Here is an 11,162-nt window from a genome sequence, read left to right on the forward strand (position 1 = left end):
GTCTGCTAACATGTGCTCGTTGTATAAAAACTGTTCCTAAAATGATGTTTTACATCAGTGCTTTTAGGTAACAGCGCCCAGCAGCCCGGCGTCCAGCAGCGGCCTCCAGCAGCGCCCCGCCACTCCCGGAAGTTGGGCCCTGCGCTGCGGAGCCGGGGCGGAGCGGTGCCGGAAGAGCTGCGGCCTGTGGGAAACCCGCGGGCACCGATGGGGGATGGGAGGCAGCCGTGGGAGGGAACCGCGGGAGGCTGGGAGAGGAACGGAGCGTTATGGACTGACTGAAGCCCCCATTCCTGCCTCCTCGTCCCATTACCTTGCGCTGCTCAGGAGGAAGAGGTAGAAGAAAGTGAATGGGGAGAAGAAATTTTTTAGTTCTTACTGTCCTAATCTCTTAGATCTCTTAGAGAGATCTCCCTGCCCTTATCTCAACCCTGAGCCTTTTTCAGCATACGTTCTCTCCTTAACCAGCTGAGGAAGAGGAGTGAGAAAGTAGCGTGGTGGAGCTGAGCTCCATATCACTGTGAAATCACCGCTGAAATTTTCTCCATATTTAGATTAACAAAGAATAATGAGTTTCAAAGGCAAGCCTTTTCTCAAGAAATGATTTTATTATTTTTTTTTTTTCCCCAGCAGGGAACACTTGGAATAATGAGTTGAATTATGACCTTCCATTTGTGTTAAGGTGAAAATTAAGCAGGTCATAATGTCATTCCTTAATGACATTAAGGAAGGGTGTAATTTCTGACTTGCAAAAATAGGTTGGTACATTGCTGTGCTATATGAGTGTTCTACAGATACACAGAGATGAATAGATGCACCCACAAAAACTCTATGGGGAGAAGAGATAGAGGATAAGGAACTTCATATACTCGTGGATTTTGTTGACAGATCTTTTCTTCTCTCCAAAGCAAAATTATGTTAAAGTTATGTTAGCAAAGTATGCTAGCTTGCAGTTTTCTGTACATGAATGCTAACTGTAAAGACCAGAGATATTCAACTTGTGGTCAAATGAATTTTTAATGTAATTTTAAAGAATGGAATTGGGTATCTTTATAGGGAAATTGGTTCTTTTGCAAGCAACCAGCTTTTTGATAAGCAAGCAACATTTGAGTTTCTCTGAATTCCCGATCGGAAAGCAAAGGTGTCTCCGAGTTTCTATGGTATATACCATAAAACACTGAATTAATTGAATGATTACTATTCATGATCTTTCCCAAAAGAGTAAATCCCAGATGGAACTACAAACATTGTATTCTAATTCCAATTTGTCCCACTATGTTCAGAGAAATAAGCTGAGCAATCTTAGCACCTGACCATTTTAATCTTTCTCCCCTGACAGGCAGCGGTTAGGGGAAAAAAATCTGAGTATCTCAACGATCTGATTCTTCTTCAGAGTAATCAACAAGAGTTTATTTCCAAGACACCATTATGACTTCACTTGTTTTCAGTCCACATATTTTGAAGGAATTAGTTAAGGCTCTATATTGTAGAGGACTTAAAATATACTTGTAATAATGATTTTCCTCATATCTGTTGGTGATTGATTTCATTTTCCTCAACATAGTTTGATGCTGTATCTGATTTAATTCTGCTGTAGTTTCTGCTCTCCTTTTCTTCCTTTTTTTTTTTTTCCTGTCACCTTGCTCTGAAAATGGAACAATTATTCAGCTAAGACATCCCAAAATCAATGTTAAAAGAACTCTTGAAAAAAGACTTCATAATTCACCTGTCCACTTTCTTCTTTTAGCCCCATCTTTAGATACTGAAGTGCCATTATCAGATCTCCCCAGAACCTTCTCTTCTACAGGCTGAACAGACCCAGCTCTCTCAGTCTGACCTCATAGCGGGAAGTGTTCCTTGTCTTGCATCATTTTTGTGGCCCTCCTCTGGACACAGTCCAACAGGTCCACATCTGTTCTGAACTGAGAACACTCCATGTCTGGGCACAGTTCTCCAGATGAGGCCTCACCAACGCAGAGCAGTGGAACAGGATCAGCTCCCTCAATATGCAGGCTACCCATCTTTTGATGCAGACTTTGGCTTTCTGTGTTGGAAAGGTGCACTGCTGTGCCCTTCATGCCCAGCTTCCCATCTGCTACTACCCCCAGGTCCTTGTAGGCAGCGCTGCACTTCATCCTCACATCCCCCAGCTTGTTCTAGTAGTGAGGGTACCTGTTGTGGAGTACCATGTCAAAGGCTTTACTGAAGATGTCCAGGAAGATGACATCAATGTCCACTGATGCAGTTATGCCATCAAAAAACATGTTGGTCAGGTAGGACTTGCAGTTTGTGAAGTCTTGCTGGTTTTCCCGTGTTACCTTCCTGTCTTCCACTTGCCTTAGCATGGCTTCCAAAAGAATGATCTTCCCTGGCACAGAGGTGAGGCTAACAAGTCAGTAGTTCCCAAGGTCATCCTTTTTACCCTTCTTATAAATGAGCATGAGTTTGCCTTTTTTCCAGTCACCATCCACTTCATCTGACTGCCATGACTTTTCAAATGTCATCAAGAAGGACTTGGCTACTACATCAGGCCATTCCCTCAGGACTCTGGGATGCACCCCTTTGGTACCCATAGGCTTGTGAATGTTCACATTCCTCATGTAGTCACAATTTCTTACAGGAGGTGGGCCATTGCTCCTTTTATTCCCTCCTTTTGTTTTGTTGGCTAACTCCCTGAGCTGGAATTTTACTTTCCTAAAACTAAGCTTCCTGATTTTACTTTTTGGCTGTCCAGTCTCCCTCAAGAGTTTGAACTCCACCATCATCACTCCATCATCAATCCAGCCCAAACAGCCTTCAATCCTGATGTCATTAATTCACTTACATTGGTGAAAAATAGGTCCACCACTGCATTCCCCCCTATTGGGTCTGTCTGTTACTTGACTCAAGAAGTCACCCTAGATACATGCGGGGAGCCTCCTGAATTCCCTGCAGCTCACTGTGCCAGCAGATGCCAGGGTGGTTAAGTTCTTTGGCTTAAGGAAGAAGTCTTCATCAACAGGCTCAGTTGATCAGGTGGCCTTTAGAAGACACCAGCCACAAGGCTCCCTTTCTTGTCTTGGTAACTCTCACCCACGGGTTTTCCATTTCTTCAGAGACAGCTCTTCATAATCTTTTCCTTTCTTGAAGCAAAAAATAATATCCCCTTCCCTCCTTCATTGACTAGTTCTTTTCAGAACATCTTGTAGTCATTCATATTATAGTCCAGTCATGGGAATTATCCCACCAGGCTTAGGTGACAGCAGCTACATTGTAGTTTTCCAGCAATGCAGTGGCTTCCAGCTTCTCCTGTTTGTTTCTTATGCTACATGCATTGGTATAGAACCACTTCAGCTGAGCAACTGGTCTTGTCACTGTTTTAGGGGGTAACTACTTAATTCCTTTGAAGTATTTGCCTTGAATCTCCCTGTTGCCTTCATTATCATCATAACATGAAGAATACTGAGGGCCCCTGCTAACACCGTGTCCTTTTAACTTAGGTGTCCCACACCTTGCTGTAGGCAGGCTTGTTATCTCCTTTTTTCCCCTGTATACCTAGTTTAAAGCCCTGTAAACAAGCCAAGACAGCTCCTGGGCTGTCATTTTTTTGTCGTTTGAACCAGGTGGACCCCATTAACAGTCATCTGGACAGGTACAGAATGGACAGTCCTTTGGTCAGAAAAGCCGAAATTCCTCTGGTAGCACCCGCCTCTTAGCTGTGTATTTATCAGGTGGGTTTTCCTGATCCTCTCAGTGTCCCTTGCTGGTAGTGAAGGGATAGAGGAATACACCATCTGTACTCCTACCCTGTCTATTAAACACCTCAGTCCCCCAAAGTCCCTTTTGATAGAAGCCAACTGGCTGGAAAGCTGACTTGTGTTGAATGGACCTGCAGAAGAGATGCCAACAATACTTGAGCTGAGAAGTTTGTGGCTGACTTAGAACTCTCTGTTCTTGTAGGTCCAGGGAGAAAAGACAGTGAGGTGAGTTGTTATTTCTGTAGGCCACTGTGATATCCATACACAAGGGCCACAGCCAGCCCTTCATTCTGATATAGGAAGGAATGTAAGAACAAAATGAATAAACATAAACTCTAAGGAAGTTGAAAGGAGTTCATAAAAGAAGTTTTTAAAAATTGACACAAAATACATTTTTAGATGAGGACATTGAAAACCCTTTAGGTCATCTGCAAACAACTGAGCCTACGGATAGCATAAAATATGCACTTTTTCATTTACCCCAAAGAAAAAGAATTAAAAACATCAAATTAAAGAGTAGTGTGGAATATTATAATTCCACATATAATTCCAGATTTATATTCTGTTTTAAGAGATAAACAAAAAAATAAGACATTTATAATTATTGGATTTTTTCTTTAATAAAATGGACAAGCTGCTCAATAATGACTTTTAGTCAATAAGAATTATAGAGATGCTGTTAAAAAGACTGGAACTCAGGGAAATTTAGGAAATTGTGACTGTTTTTCAGGAAAGTGATGTGATATTAAAATACGTATGAATGGAAATGTATGCATAGTATGTGTAGATGCTCCTGGAGCAGAAACTTTAAAAATATGGTCCAGTCCAGTTTGTGAAAACAATTGTATCTAATTATTGTCAAGAACATATCCATTAATCTAACAACACCAGATTAAAAAGCTACCACAGTAAACACTGTACTTTGAAGAAATAGGAGATAATTCTTTCTTTCAGAAAATTTGCCCTCTGAAGCAAATTAAAATGGATTAATTTTTTGAAAACATGATCTAAAACTAATTTTAGTTTTCAGTTGAAGGTTTTATTTTCCTTAAATCTATTTAATGTTTTTATTTCCTTAGTAATCCCTACTTTCATTTCCAACTTCGTTAATACCTAATTTGAACAAAAATTTCTTTCAGTTAAAGTAATGCAGAAATCATAATCTTTGACTTTCAATTTAACCTTAATTAGGTATTTGAAATTATTTCTATTACACTATCTGAAAGTCTTTAATTGCTCATGAAGGCATCTTCTCTCTTCCTTATTAAGGTGAAACGATCCTTTTCCCTCCTCCACTGTGAAGATTCGCCAAATATATCATTTCTCTAAGAGTGTACTTAAATATATTTATCTACATAGTTCAAAACAGTGCTGCTTTTTATTCCTAAAGTTTTTGTGAAATGATTACTTTGTCAATGAAATGTTAATTTTGATACATGAAAGGCATAAATACAGAATCATTTAAGAATTTCCTTTTTTTTTTTTTTTTGAATTTACAAACGCTTAATAATATTTTAATGGTTTGTATTCACCCCAAACATACTTACATCTTTTTCCTTTTTGAACCATAAAACCCAAATATTTATTTCAAATTGGGTGAAATGGGGGGGAGTTACCTGATGAAATTTATCTTATCACTTCCTCAGTGGTAACAAAAACTACCCTACATGTCAAAAATTTGCCCTGAAGAGATTGGTTTAAATCTTCCAGAAATTGAAAGCTGAGGGGAAAGACAACAACAACAAAAAGAAAACAAACAAACAAAAAATGCTCCTTTACTACTCTGTACTACTCTGTAAGAGATAAAACAAGCTACATTTATGTAGATTAATCCTACCAATACCGAAGTTGTTGTTATGTATAATAACTAAATTATCAGTGGAACTGAGAAGTCAGGCACACTGATTACTTTGTGTATGTCTTACAAGCAGAACAAAGTAGTTTAGAGGATATCTGAATCAACTTGTACTTTATAAGATGCTAGTGTTGTTGGTTAGGTCATGTTTTTCAGAGCAGCCACTAGCTCAGCTCTGTACTCTGAAATGGAAGTTCTAATTTCTCTTTGTCATATAAGTGAATTAGTCATCTAAAAAGATGATAGATTATTATGGTCATCATAAAACTAGTCTCAGGGGAAAGAAGTTCACACCAAGCCATTACAAAAACTGACCAGAAATAACAAATGGAACGGAACTTGTGGGATTGTAAAATGGTAGGAAAAATGTGGCACTGGCTCATAAACCCTTTGCTGTTGGACTATTTTCTTTTTCTTTGGTCATGATACAAAGTAGCAAAACTGCAGTATTCAGTGTACATGGCATTACTTTACAGCTGAGGAGATATTTGTTCCTGTGCTTCAGACATTTGAATTGAAAACATATATCAAAGTGCTACAGATCTGTTTAATCAGGAAACTCACATGCCTGAGGAAAGTTGTATGCCTCAATCCATAGGCTGATAAAAAAGACTGTCAATAGTCACTGAGTGTCTGAATGTCTAGATTTACCTGGCTTGCAGAGCCTCTTCTGTAAAGCTAAAACCAGAAAGATTTACTGAATATAATAGCAACCTATGATTGGGCAGCTTGATGTGTTTTAACATATTCACCATCACTTAACATTTCTTCAGTATAATGTATATCTTTGCGTGTTTTCCGTGTATCTTAAGCACTCTGGTGTGAAAAAAGACAATTCTCAATTTATTTAACTGTTGGACTTTTTTTTTTTTTTTTTTTTTTTTTTTTTTTTTTTTTTTTTTTTAATTATCACTTTGTTGTATGTCTTACTGTTAAAAAAAAAAAAAAAAAAAAAAAAAAAAAAAAAAAAAAAAAAAAAAATGTGGACCAGAGAAAAAAAAAAAATGCACCATTAAAATAACATACAGGAATGACTGTTAGCTCAGAGTCTGAGAAGGTGGACAAAATAAGTAGAAAGAAGGCTAATAAAGCAATAATGCCAATGGAATTTAAAGACTTGCCAAGATAATGACCTACAGTTGAAAGAAAATTTAAGCCCTATAAAGTCTCAACAGGCACTAATCTTTCCTGGATGGTTCTCAACAATCACATGGAAAGATGGGCTTTCCAAAAATAATTTTACTACTTGAGGCAACAGTGAACCGCTGTTTTTTACAGAGTGAAAGGGAGCAGGAAGCAGAGAACCTAGAGGGAGAAAAGGTAAAAGCCTATGTGTATGCTTACATAGCTTTATTGTGTGATAGATGTGAATACTTGAAAGTTAATATTTTGTTCTGGTGATTATCTTTATCTGATTATTTTCTAATATTAGACAGGAATATCAGAAAAGAGCTCTGGAAAGCTATTTTGTACCTCTTTGCAACAGTAAAACTCTTTTTGATCTTAGGTTTGATAGTGAAAAAGGAAACTCTGCTTCTAATTTTCACCTCATTTTGTGAAAGATGAAGCATTTAGCGGGTATTTGTACCTAGATATACAGGTGTGGAGTAGACATCACTAGCAACTGAACTGGTATCATATATGGCTACTGTACTGCACTCTTGAAACTCACCACAGCTGTTACCACTGTTTCTAAAAAGAAGAGTCTTAAGTTGCTGGTGCTCAATTTTAAGTGGGTTTGTTTGTTTTTGTTTTGTCAGGGAGGGGTGAGAAGAGGAGTCTTCAGGTTCAAAGTAGATTAAACTTTTCTCTTCTTGTATAATTGCAGCTTTGCAGTTTCCTTCTGTTCTTTAGGAAACTTATTAAAAAATCTGATTGAAATAAACGTTTGTGTGGGGAAAATACAGATGGCTGAACAGATGATCAACGCATGAAAAAGGATTCTTATTATCTTGGAAACACAGGTAGACTACTTCTAACTTCTGCATGTAGATAGAAGAAACTTGTTTGTGAGAAACTGTTCTGTATCTTGCTTTCTGTGGATGACCTTACTTACTCTGACATGCTGTGCTTCACTGTCTCCTGCTGCTGTCTATGGCTATGATGCCAGGGGGCGTTGTTGGACCTCTTGCCAGTCCGCTGCCAGCAGTGTCTGCTGGTGGAAACACAGGATGGACACTCTATCTGCCAGCCACCCTTACGAAGTGGGTACCTCTCTATTAAAATGATTAATGTTAATTTTCCTCCACATACTCTCTTTGGGATCAGTAAACATTTTGCATAAGTTCTGGTGCTTCTGCATTACAGTGTTAAAACAAAAACAATACAGTAACTCCTCCCTCATTCTCAGCAGGAAAAAAAAGAAAACGTGTTTTACGACCATTGTTCTAAATAAGAAATCAAGATTTTTTTTTAAGATAGAAACAAAAATCTCCTGAATTTGAAACAAATTCTGAAGTCTACTTCCTCTTTATCTGCTTTGCCTCTTTTATTTTGAAGAACATCCAGCTCACAAAACTAAATATCAAACCATAGAACTGTTTGAATTGGAAGCGATGCTTAAAGGCCATCTTGTTCAACTGCTCTTCTATGGACAGAGATGCCTACAGCTAGATCAGATTGCTCAATGCCCCTTCCAGACTGGACTTGAATGATTCCAGGGACGAGGCAGCCATCACCTCACTGGCCAACCTGTTCCAGTGCCTCACCACCCTAATTGTAGAAGACTTTTTCGTTATATCCAACCTAAATCTCCCCTCTTACAGTTTGAAACTATTTCCCTTTGGCCTATCAAGTGCCAACAACACTGCTTAGTTCTCCAATAGCTATCCTCTATCATGCCTCTAGGATTGGCTTCAGGCAGCTGAGACACTTACAGGACCACTGCTCCCACCTCTTTTCTCTGCCTTGCTCCAGACTCTCCTCAGAATTCTTTACAAAGAGTATGTAGCTTACAGTTCTTTTCTTGCTGCTCATTTTCATTAGTGTCTTCCTGTCTGAACCCTACACATTGTGTACGTTGTGTTCTTCATGCCTTTATTATAGTCACCTGGATTTCATATGTAATATTTGATTAAGTGATTAATAACTAACTTTAGAAGTAGGGCATTTTATATGTGTAAATTTGTGTGCATATGAACTTGCAAAGCTCTCTAGTTTTGAAAGACTTTTTGAAATTGTAAGGCAGCTTATTATACCTATCATCTGTGGAAGCTCCAGAACAAGGATTCTTAGGTCTAAATCTTCAGAGATGGGTTGCACACCCAGCTTCACAGTCAATTGTAGCTTTTATTCACAAAAAATATTGCTCATGATTTACCTAACTGGTTGCTAAGCTGGCTGACTGTAAGGAATAACAGTTTGTTACTGTTTAAAATTTTCCCTTCAAAGAAGCTACTTCACTGTCTCTGCAATCCCTATCTTTTCTTGTTTACCTATTTTTCCTTATATCTGTTTCGCAATGTTGGTTTGAAAATTTGGATGAAGAAGCAATAATTTTGTCAACTAAGAGTTTCTGTATCGTTTTCTACACATTTCACAAATAAAACTACAGAATATAATTAATTTACACAGTTACATTTGTGTTAGAATGTAACTAAATAATACAAGTCAAAAAGCAGGAACCTTGATACTTACAACACATATGTATATATGTGTATGTTTTCATTTAGTTTCTCAAAACAAAATTGTAATTTGTCCTATGTATTTTATATTCAAGTCCTAACTCCAGAGATTCAATTGGATGAATGTTAAAGGTTTATTTAAATAAGAGACCAAGTAATCAGAATTTTTATGTAAGTTCTAAAACTTACGGTCTTCTGAAGACAAGGCATCAACTCACAGACTTTAGTACTGTGCTGGTAGTGATAGTAAATTAAACAAATTCTATAAATTTACTTTGTGTTATCTTAGAGAAGTCAAACTTCTGGTGGTGAAAATCAGTTCCGTCCTTGCCTGCTAAAGATCTTTGAAGAAGCATCGTAAAGAAAACGGTTGCTATACTCTAATTCTCAGTCCTCAGATGCATTTATCTCTTTAAACAGATACCTAGAAGTGACCTTCTTGGCAATAATTCAAGAGCATAGATAATCTTAGGAAGCAAAAGAGAACTTGAAATTTATTGACTGTGATCACCATAATGAAACTATCAGCAGAAGTAGTGATGGAAAGACATTTTTATAAATTGAAATAGCTATTTCTGTATGCTGTTACTTGGTGCTACTAACTATTCTTTAGCGTATATAAAAGTCCTTACTGATTGGTATATCCTTACTGATATACCAAAACTTGTGATGTTTTTTAATGTTGTGAACTTGTAAATAATACGAAAGTGTTACATTACTTCAAAGGAATGCTACAGTAAATTATTTTTAATTACCTACGGCATCAAAAGAAATTTAAGGTCACAACTGGAAACTGATTAAGTTGATGAACTCAGTAAGTTTGGGGAAACCATATGTGTTGGACCTAACATCTTCACAGAACTCTCTAATATGATTTCTATCTGGTTTTCCTTGTCTACTGTATGTAGAACTCATCAGTGGGTATTAATATCTCAAACATTTTCATCTCTGTGCAGTGCTCTGCGTTCTTTAATTTCTCTTGCAATATGATGTTTTACAACTTACTTTTAAATCTTTACAGAGTTCTACATAGAACTTCTCAATGTCAGTCAATCTCTGATACCACTGTCAGATTGTTTTCTATCTTGATGTCTCTTTCCTTCTCCCTGATAAAAATTGCCTTTTGCCTCTTGTCCGAGGGATTCTGAGCACTGTCACTCTACTGAACTTACCAGGCAATATGAACATAAGCAAATGTGGTAATCAAACATGTAAAAACTAATATCTGCCCTGTGTGGAGACTTGTGTGGAAATGTGAATTAGAGCTCCTGAATGCATAATTTTATAAATAATGATTGTATTTTGTTTTTTTTCGGAGATATATATTTTGATTTTCAGCAGTAACAAACTGATTGGAACCATACATCTATATCTTGCTTGAATTTTCTAGTTTGTTCACAGTTGTGGGTTATGTAGCAAGTTCAGAAAATCCATACAGAGCCTCAGTAACATAGTTGATAAAGATGTTCTCCTTCTGATCAATTGCAGGTGTCACTCGGAACACTGGTACCTGTCCAGACTGTGGTTAATATCATCAAGATAACTGAACTCAAAAGGAGCATTACAGTATTTATTACAGAAAGAGTTTCACTAGAGGTAAAACATCGTTTTTGTTGGAGCAGGCTTTAATCTTAGGTGGATGTTCCCATTTATCTCTGAGAAACTGAAAGCCAAAGAACTATATTTTGGTTCTTTTTGGAAGTGGGAAATCTTCTAGGACTGAGAACTTAATAGAATTTAGACGATTTAAGGATCTTCCTTCAGCAAATTTATCCATCTGGAGATTAAACAAGCATCAAAAGAAGAAAGGATACCTTCAAAAGAGGCAAGCATTTTCAAACCTCATATCATTATGTGGACTGTGTGATCACATAGAGGCATTGTAGATTTCCAATGTAACAACAAATTCAGCAAGGGGATATATGAAACTGTTCTGTTTTGAAAAAT

The 11,162-nt window shown here is 37.4% G+C and overlaps 1 long non-coding RNA gene across 1 annotated transcript; it reads left to right on the forward strand.

Moving 5' to 3' along the window:
- Positions 1–256: 256 nt before the first annotated feature.
- On the forward strand, positions 257–10,776 carry LOC122162479. The gene is made up of 3 exons (XR_006169564.1): positions 257–336; positions 7,421–7,556; positions 10,704–10,776. It is a non-coding gene; the product is annotated as an uncharacterized LOC122162479 (long non-coding RNA).
- The last annotated feature ends 386 nt before the right edge of the window (positions 10,777–11,162 follow it).

This window comes from Centrocercus urophasianus, unplaced genomic scaffold (genome assembly GCF_019232065.1).
Source record: "Centrocercus urophasianus isolate 14NV4802_14NV808 unplaced genomic scaffold, USGS_Curo_1.0 seq_21, whole genome shotgun sequence".
Lineage (NCBI taxonomy): Eukaryota > Metazoa > Chordata > Aves > Galliformes > Phasianidae > Centrocercus > Centrocercus urophasianus.